The sequence below is a fragment of the Electrona antarctica genome (assembly GCF_951216825.1).
Source record: "Electrona antarctica genome assembly, chromosome: 11".
Lineage (NCBI taxonomy): Eukaryota > Metazoa > Chordata > Actinopteri > Myctophiformes > Myctophidae > Electrona > Electrona antarctica.
Window position 1 is genome coordinate 38,132,206 of NC_136792.1, and position 9,321 is coordinate 38,141,526.

Here is a 9,321-nt window from a genome sequence, read left to right on the forward strand (position 1 = left end):
ATGATGTATGTTATGGTATGTTTTGTTCATCACTTCAAGGCCTGGTTATCTGAACTGACTTGTATATCGCACATGGAGAAAATTTGTTATGTTATGATGGATAATTCAAGCAAGTTTCATGCTTGGCAGCCATTCTTAGAACACATTGCTCAAATGTCACACTGAACCCACTTAGCATTTAGTCTGCATGCAGCATTTGTATCTTGTATGTCCTCCACTTTGCTTTTTCATTGTTTGCTTCTCTTTTTCTTTTTAATTCCTTTGCCTGTCCTTTTTTTCTTTTTACAAAAACGTAATAAAAAAATTAAATACGAAGACACCTGAGACATTTCAGAAAATAGAAATGTTATGGAGAGAACATTGTTGGTCAAGGTCAGGGTCACGAATAGTTACAACAACCCTAAATGACACATAAAGGAATTCTATCTGATCTTGAGTACAAACAATCATGCAAATATTGTACTTTTACAGTTACTCAGCTACAATTGTTTGAAATGTTTAGTTACTAGTTACTTTGAAGATTTGGATTATTATTACAAAACATAAATTAACCATTTCGGCCCCATATACATTTCTACAAGCTCATAATGCGTCACACTTGCATTTGAGAACTTGAAATGAGACATGCTGCATAAAGAGTATCTATCCTCTTGGTACATTAAGTATATGTTGATACAAATACTTTTGTACATTAACTCGAGTAAAATTTTAATTCCAGACTTTTACTTGCAACAGAGCATTTCTATATTGCAGTATTGATACTTTTACTCAAGTACAAAATGCGAGTACTTTTTCCACCACTGGCTGGGCTACAAGGCATCAACAACACGCATGGCACTGCCGCACCCCCACTGGCCCCACACCTTCAAGGCATGATTGAACCTTGCAACTCCTACTGTTCACTTATCAGCTAACACAAGAATGCTGTCACAGCCTTCCCTAAAACACCCTGGACCAGGACAACGCTCCACACTACACACATTCTACATTTTTCCCTCCTGACTCCCTGGAATTTATTTCTTATTTTTTTAAAGGGAACAATAACAAACATTTGCAGCACCTTTAAGATCAAATGTAAAATGCTAAATTAAATGTATGTGAAAAACTGATTGAAACCTCATGAGGCTTTGATGTGGAATGGCTGGTTTCCACACAGGAACATTGTTTCAGGTTGAATATCTGATTAAAGCAAGGTCATGTCCGCACACAATATACTGAATCATGCTCTCTCATGCTTAGCTTGATTCAACACAAATACACAACTAAAACTGTTAGGTTAACTAATCATACAACTAAAATACATACAATGATCTTATATCGTTGCAGTGGTCTGATTGGTTTCAGGTTCCAGGTGATCCCTGACCAAAATAACATCAATGGCATTTCATACAACCTACATCTCAATTTCAAAACATATTTGACAATTGACATCCTCACAAGCCCCTTGCAAAAGTGTTTTGTAGAATGTGGAATAGGGGAATGATGTGGGTTATATCAATGTATAGTATATGCACACTCATGTAAAGTAATAATAACTATCACAATAAGTGGGAATCAAACAGCAGGTCAAAGGAATTTCTCTGGTCCATTGTCTGGTTTACATTGCCCCCTAGTGGCCAAACACTGGCCAAAGTACCACATGCCCATGAAACTGAACAATATAAAATCGAGGAAATCTTTGGCTGTTCTTTATTTAATCATTATGCTTTTTTGTGACTCAATGTCTCACACATTTCAAAGTCTCAGATAGTCCACAGATTGCTGTGCAGTTCACAATGCAACAAATAAATCCTTCAAAGTTCAAATTGCACCCATGATAACATGTCCTAATTTCTTGATTTATATTATGATGATGTATTGAACCACATGACATCACTGTCATCACAAAGGGTGGTATAATAAATACAACAATGTTGGGGTTTCTCTATAAATAAATCCAGGCAATTTGTTATTCTTCATAGCCTATAAGATCACAACAGAAAATGATGTAGGCCTATGTGCTGTAAGTTTCCCAGGTAATCAATCGGTATGAATTCATTGCACATTAATACGGAATATTTGTGTGCTTTTTTAAAGGAACACGTGGTCTATGGAACTACAGCAGAAGAATGAAGAAACAGGTTCTCCCCTTCGTGTCATTGCTGTTCTATGCTGTTGTGACAAGTGACACAAGAGGTAGGCTAATCTATTGTAGGCCTATGTGTGTTGTTGTCGCACAAACGTACACACTTGATTTACTTATGTTCTGATATACAAACCTTCTAAATGTTTTGGTTTGAACTATCTCACAATTCATTGTGAAATACTCTTAGCAAACTATATAATTATGATATGTGCTTACATTAGGCTTGTCTTTGCTGTCAACAGGTACTGATTATAGTCCTGTTGCGGGCTTCATCCACTACGATGAACTCCCCATCACAGCTGAACCTGGGAGCAGTGTTGAAATTGGCTGTGTTTTCAATCATGATGCTACATTCAAACCAACGTCTGTAATACTGAGAAAGTGTAAACCTGAAGTGCAGTGGTGTGTACATGACCCCACCAATGTCATTTTCAACTCTGCGGATGTCAATGCCACTACGGACGAGTTCAGGGACCGAGTGGCCCCCATGGTGCCAGATCTCAGCGAAAAAAACTGCAGTATTCGCATCGATGACCTTAGCCTATCCATGTCTGGACGCTATCTAATTGGACTTAAAGGTCTAAAGAATGGACACCCTTCACAACTAAACACTTTCCGCGAAAAGCTCATCAAAGTCACAGGTATTAACTATTGTTACTTTAATCTGTCTAATTTTACTGTGTACAAAGTGTGTACAAATAACCAAAAGAACCCGTCTGGTCACATTTGTAAATTAACACTTTGTGTTTGTTGGACCACTAGGACTGAGACAACCCAGAATAATTGGTCAAACGAGTGTGGAACAAGGTCGTAACCTGACCTTGACCTGTACGGCCCAAAGCTCCCCTCCATCGGATGTCATTTGGACTGTAGATGGATTCGACACCCCACTGATGAGTGGTAATCAGACAGCTACTCTCTTCATTCCAATGGTGACACCTGAAAATTCTGGAAAGTACATCTGTACAGCAAAACATCTGAATGAGACGAAGACTACATTTACTCATGTATTTGTGATCTGTAAGTACCTTGAGGAAACATTTATTTTCACTTTTCTATACTCGTGTGAATCTGCTGTTGTGACAAGTGACACAAGAGGTAGGCTAATCTATTGATGCTTGTCTTTGCTGTCAACAGGTACTAATTATAGTGAGGGCATCTACTACGATGAAGACCGCATTATAACAGCTGAACCTGGGGCCAGTGTTGAAATTGGCTGTGCTTTCAATCATTGTGCTGAATTCAAACCCACGGCTGTAATACTGAGAAAGTGTGAATCTGGATCCTTCTGTGAGGATGACAACAACATCATCTTCAACTCCGAGGATGTCAATGCCACTACGGGCGAGTTCAGCCGCCTAGTGGCCCTCATGGAGTCAGATCTCAGCAAAAAGAACTGCAGTATTCGCATCGATGACCTCAGCATCTCCATGTCTGGATCCTATCAAATTGGACTCAAAGGTCAAAGGAATGGACGTCCTGCATCAATGAACACTCCCCGCAAAAAGCCCATCAAAGTCACAGGTATGAACTATTGTTACTTTAATCTGTCTAATTCTACTCTTAAGTGTGTACAAATAATCAAATTAACCCGTCTGCTCATTGTAAATTAACACTTTGTTTTAAAATAACACACTAGGACTGAGACAACCCAGAATAATTGGTCAAACGAGTGTGGAACAAGGTCATAACCTGAACTTGACCTGTACGGCCCAAAGCTCCCCTCCATCGGATGTCATTTGGACTGTAGATGGATCTGACACCACACTGATGAGTGGTAATCAGACAGCTACTCTCTTCATTCCAATGGTGACACCTGGAAATTCTGGAAAGTACATCTGTACAGCAAAACATCTGAATGAGACGAAGACTACATTTACTCATGTATTTGTGATCTGTAAGTACCTTGAGGAAACATTTATTTTCACTTTTCTATACTCGTGCGAATCTGCTGTTGTGACAAGTGACACAAGAGGTAGGCTAATCTATTGATGCTTGTCTTTGCTGTCAACAGGTACTAATTATAGTGAGGGCATCTACTACGATGAAGACCGCATTATAACAGCTGAACCTGGGGCCAGTGTTGAAATTGGCTGTGCTTTCAATCATTGTGCTGAATTCAAACCCACGGCTGTAATACTGAGAAAGTGTGAATCTGGATCCTTCTGTGAGGATGACAACAACATCATCTTCAACTCCGAGGATGTCAATGCCACTACGGGCGAGTTCAGCCGCCTAGTGGCCCTCATGGAGTCAGATCTCAGCAAAAAGAACTGCAGTATTCGCATCGATGACCTCAGTATCTCCATGTCTGGATCCTATCAAATTGGACTCAAAGGTCAAAGGAATGGACGTCCTGCATCAATGAACACTCCCCGCAAAAAGACCATCAAAGTCACAGGTATGAACTATTGTTACTTTAATCTGTCTAATTCTACTCTTAAGTGTGTACAAATAATCAAATTAACCCGTCTGCTCATTGTAAATTAACACTTTGTTTTAAAATAACACACTAGGACTGAGACAACCCAGAATAATTGGTCAAACGAGTGTGGAACAAGGTCATAACCTGAACTTGACCTGTACGGCCCAAAGCTCCCCTCCATCGGATGTCATTTGGACTGTAGATGGATCTGACACCACACTGATGAGTGGTAATCAGACAGCTACTCTCTTCATTCCAATGGTGACACCTGGAAATTCTGGAAAGTACATCTGTACAGCAAAACATCTGAATGAGATGAAGACTACATTTACTCATGTATTTGTGATCTGTAAGTACTGTACACTAACCTGACTCCGCCAGTCAGGTTAACTGTACACTGCACTGAGCTGCTTTGAGGACACATATTTCCACTTTTCTATATACACATTCCTCTTTCATGTGATTTTTATAGTGCAACTTTGCTTGTTTGCCCTCAGCCAGATCATCCCATCAAATGATGGAAGCATTTAAGACAGGCATGCTTGCTATGGCAGCCATCATGTTTCTGGTCGTTGTTGTGACTGCAATGATTTTGCATTGGTTTTTCAGGTGCAGTGCAATCTCTTAATCTCTCTCATGTTTCAATTCTTATTGAGAAATATGAAACAATATTTCTTAATCATTGAACTAAACAATTGCTGAGATGCTTTTCTTCTTTCTCAAAATGTCTCCTCAGATGCAGAAAGAGCTGCAGAGACAAGACAGATGCCCCGGAGACGGTGATTCCTCAAGATCAGCAGGTATTGTTTTGAGGGGCGCTAGCCCGTCCTATATACAGCTTTGTGTATGTTCACAAACTTCGTTCTACACAAACATTAAATTCCCATTGACAATGAATGGAGAATTGTACGTCATAGTGTCTGAGCAAATAGGCAGTGTCTATTTTACGTCATGATAATGTACGATTTAATTCCACGTTGTATCTTTGAGACGTTTCTGAATTGTTATGTTTTCACTGAGTTGAAGAAAGGGTTCGTCATTATCACTGACTTTCATATCAATTATACATTGTTCAACATGTTCACAGACAGGAGATGGTGTCCATGGGCATGAGCAGAACGTCCAGGAGGGGGGAGGACAGGGTGAGGTTCCCGGAATACTGACCAAACGTACTCCCCTCTGAGGAGGAGAATATTTAATACTCTAGGACCTGGCTAAGATATGTATGCGCTTCATTTAGCGGAGAATATCTCAACTGCATATGACCGCTGCGAACAACGTGGGAACTGTGAAAAATTCTCTATCCGGGGAAATACCCGGAAATGACCACACCAGACAGCTACTTCAAACATGGCTCTATCTTCTAAACTGACAGATTTCCTGAGATGCTGAAAATGTTCAGAATACTCATGTTTGAATACTCAATAGAGTATTACTCATCTTTCCACAAGTTAATGGCAGGGTGGAAACTAGCCGCAATTTGCCCATACATCTAAACAGACATCTAATTGTATTAAATTATGTCAAACTCACTAAAATTGCAGCTGTACGAAAAGTTTGAATGATGCTCTTTCTAGTGTTTGTTTCATAAAAGTCCACGGTAGACATGTTATGAGCTACTTTATGTCAAGAAATTCCAAAGTATTGGAGTTTGGAAGCGCTCGTTGATTAATCACTCAACAGCCCTGCGTGCCACCTGTTTTGAATTTGCACATAATGCAGGAGGCAGCAGGATGTTGCGTTACTGAAAGGGAGCGCTTCCAAACTCCAACATTTAACCTGCAATGAATTTCTTGACATAAAGTAGCTCATAACATGTCTATGGTGGATTTTTATGAAACAAACACTTTGCAGATAGAAAGAGCATCATTCAAGCTTTTCGTACAGCTGCAATTTTAGTGAGTTTGACATAATTTAATACAATTAGACCGTGTGCATATGGTCTATTGAGTATTCAAACATGAGTATTCTGAACATTTTGAGCATCTCAGGAAATCTGTCACACAAACAGTTTAGAAGATAGAGCCATGTTTGAAGTAGCTGTCTGGTGTGGTCATTTCCGGGTATTTCCCCGGATAGAGAATTTTTCACAATTCCCACGTTGTTCGCAGCGGTCATATTAGCCAAGAACAGTTGAGATATTCTCCGCTAAATGAAGCGCATACATATCTTAGCCAAGTCCTAGAGTATAAAGCAAAGTTCAGCTTCCCAGTTGATAATTGCCAGTTGTCAAATCTCACACAATGGTTTTATGCCTAACAGATCAACTGACAGGGCTAGTGTCGAGGCTTTTGGAGACCACCATGGGCATCACTCCCATTCATGGTGAGTATGACGCGACACCCACACTCACAGATACGTGATCTCATCCCCCACCTTCGACTGACTGTTTATTTGAGTGGTACAACCACTCCCTTACGGAGCTATGTGTGTGGCTGGCTGGCTGAGTAGCTGGCTGGGTATGAGCACGAAAATAGCATGGTTGTTTTTCACCACCTGTGTGCAACCTAACACACACACACACACACACACAAACACAGACGCACATATTAACTGTATATATGATGATTTTGGGTGTGCCAGTACAGTACAGTGACAGTACAGGGTACAGTAGAAGGACCCCCACACGGTAACTCTGACATTTCTCAACCGTTTCGGACGTGGGGTGTCTCGCCGCAATCGTCCCGGCCCCCTGGGCGCGTTTCTGGGGGTCTGGATGTTCCGGGGACCCCCAGAGACCCCCACATGGTAACTCTCTCATTTCTCTACCGTTTCGGACGGTAAAAAAAAAGTAAAGTAAGTAACTAGTAACCTTTGTCAGGGAGAGATATTTAAAGTAATAATAATAATTATATATATTTTAAGGAACTGTATAGGTAATATATTACCGTTTTTTAATAACCTTTCCAACACTGCCAACGCGTGACAAATTAATTCTGGGCACACTTGAGGCCTTAATTATTTTTAGGTTTTAAACATGCTCCAATTCAATAATATCTCCTAACATGTTTGTTGTTCTTATTCTGTATGTATGTCCTGTTAGTGACCGTGGCCCAATTCCCTCGGCTCCAGATGTCCATTCTCCCTCCCTCCGCACAGGGAGTGCCTCCTTCCCCTTCAACATCTCCTCTGGCTGGATTCCCACTTGCCATGCCACCCCCGCCTGCCTTTCCTCCCTCTTCTCCCCATCACTCTGTGCCCACGCCCCCTCCCCCTGTTGTCCCAACGCCCAGCAGAAGTGGACCTTCTCCCCCTGCCTTCCCACCCCCACCTCCCTCTGCTAGTGCTACCCATCACTCTGTGCCCACGCCACCTCCCCCCGTTGCTCCAACGGGCAGCAGATTTGGACATCCTCGCCCCGTTGTCAGTCTGGATCAGATCCTCCTGGGGAAGAAGCGGCTCCGACATGTAAATACACCTCTTGTATGTTGATGGCGTTGTAATGCCTGATTTTACATTTGGTTGCATGCTATATATTTATATATATTTATAATATTTTCAGAGCGCAAAACCCGAGCACAAAACATAAAAGTCTGTCTAGTTTTTATTTGTTGACGAAATTATCACTATCTATCGTATTTAGTCTTCCTTTTTAGTCATCAAGCTTAGTTTTAGTCAGTGAAAAAAAGGTAATCGACAAACATTATTTGCCAGTTTTAACAAAATTAACACTGAAAAGAAGCATCTGACTCCATGCATGTTTATAGGACAAAACAATTATCCTCCTCAAGACCAACAGCAGCCGTAAAAACATACCTTAAATGTGTTAGTGTAAGAATAATTTGGCTTTAAATGAACTGAAGGAATTATTGGCTTGCAACCCTTCATTCAGATGATCAGGATAATTGATAAACTACATTGGTCTGGTGTCGCATGCCGAAAGTAGTCAATATACAAGCTCACCACGCATCGCATCTGTGATGATTCTCAAGACAACAGACCTTGGAACGCCCCACCTGCCTCGGATTGGCCGCCAACAAGAAACACGCTGATACCGGGTCTTCATCAGGTCTCAGAGACCTGATACATTTTGTACAAAGTTCTTAATTTGTACTGTTTGATCTGCAGCACTGATTAATGTAATTTATTTTTAATTAAACTTGAAACATTATTGTTCCCTTCCTCTTTATCCTTTTTAGTATAGGCCTAATAGTAGGCCTATTAGTTTACTATAATTAATTGTGACCACAGGTCGCATTTACTATGAAATCATACGCTTTTGCCCGTCAGTCAGTGTATCACTCAAAATCCCCATACATGGGACAGCCCCCATATATGGTGCCCAGGTCTCGTGACATCATCAGGGATGGAGCTCCCTGATGTCATAGTAAATGCGACCTGCTGTCGCAATTAAGCCCATATATGGAGATCCTGATGTCATCAATATTGGCCAGCAACTCTACTACATCTGACCTCAAACCTCAAACCCTTAGATCTCCATATATGGATATGACAGAACCTGTTCTGACATTCCATATGTTGATCCTTCCCCATCTATCCTTCCTCTTCGATGTCTCTCTTTTGACTGATACCTGTCCATTTAAACTCTAGATGGGCCTGCCCCAAAGTTATTAGTGCAGCGGTGCCCGGCAGCCGGTGAAAACTAGAGTTCTCAAACCCTGTACACTCAAGATACTGCCCCCGCTGCCACCTTTAGATCTCCATATATGGAGTTTACCTGTTCTGAAATTCCATATGTTGATCTGACCTCATCAAACCCTGTACACTCAAGACACGCTCCATATACTGTATGGCCAGTACAGAATTCATT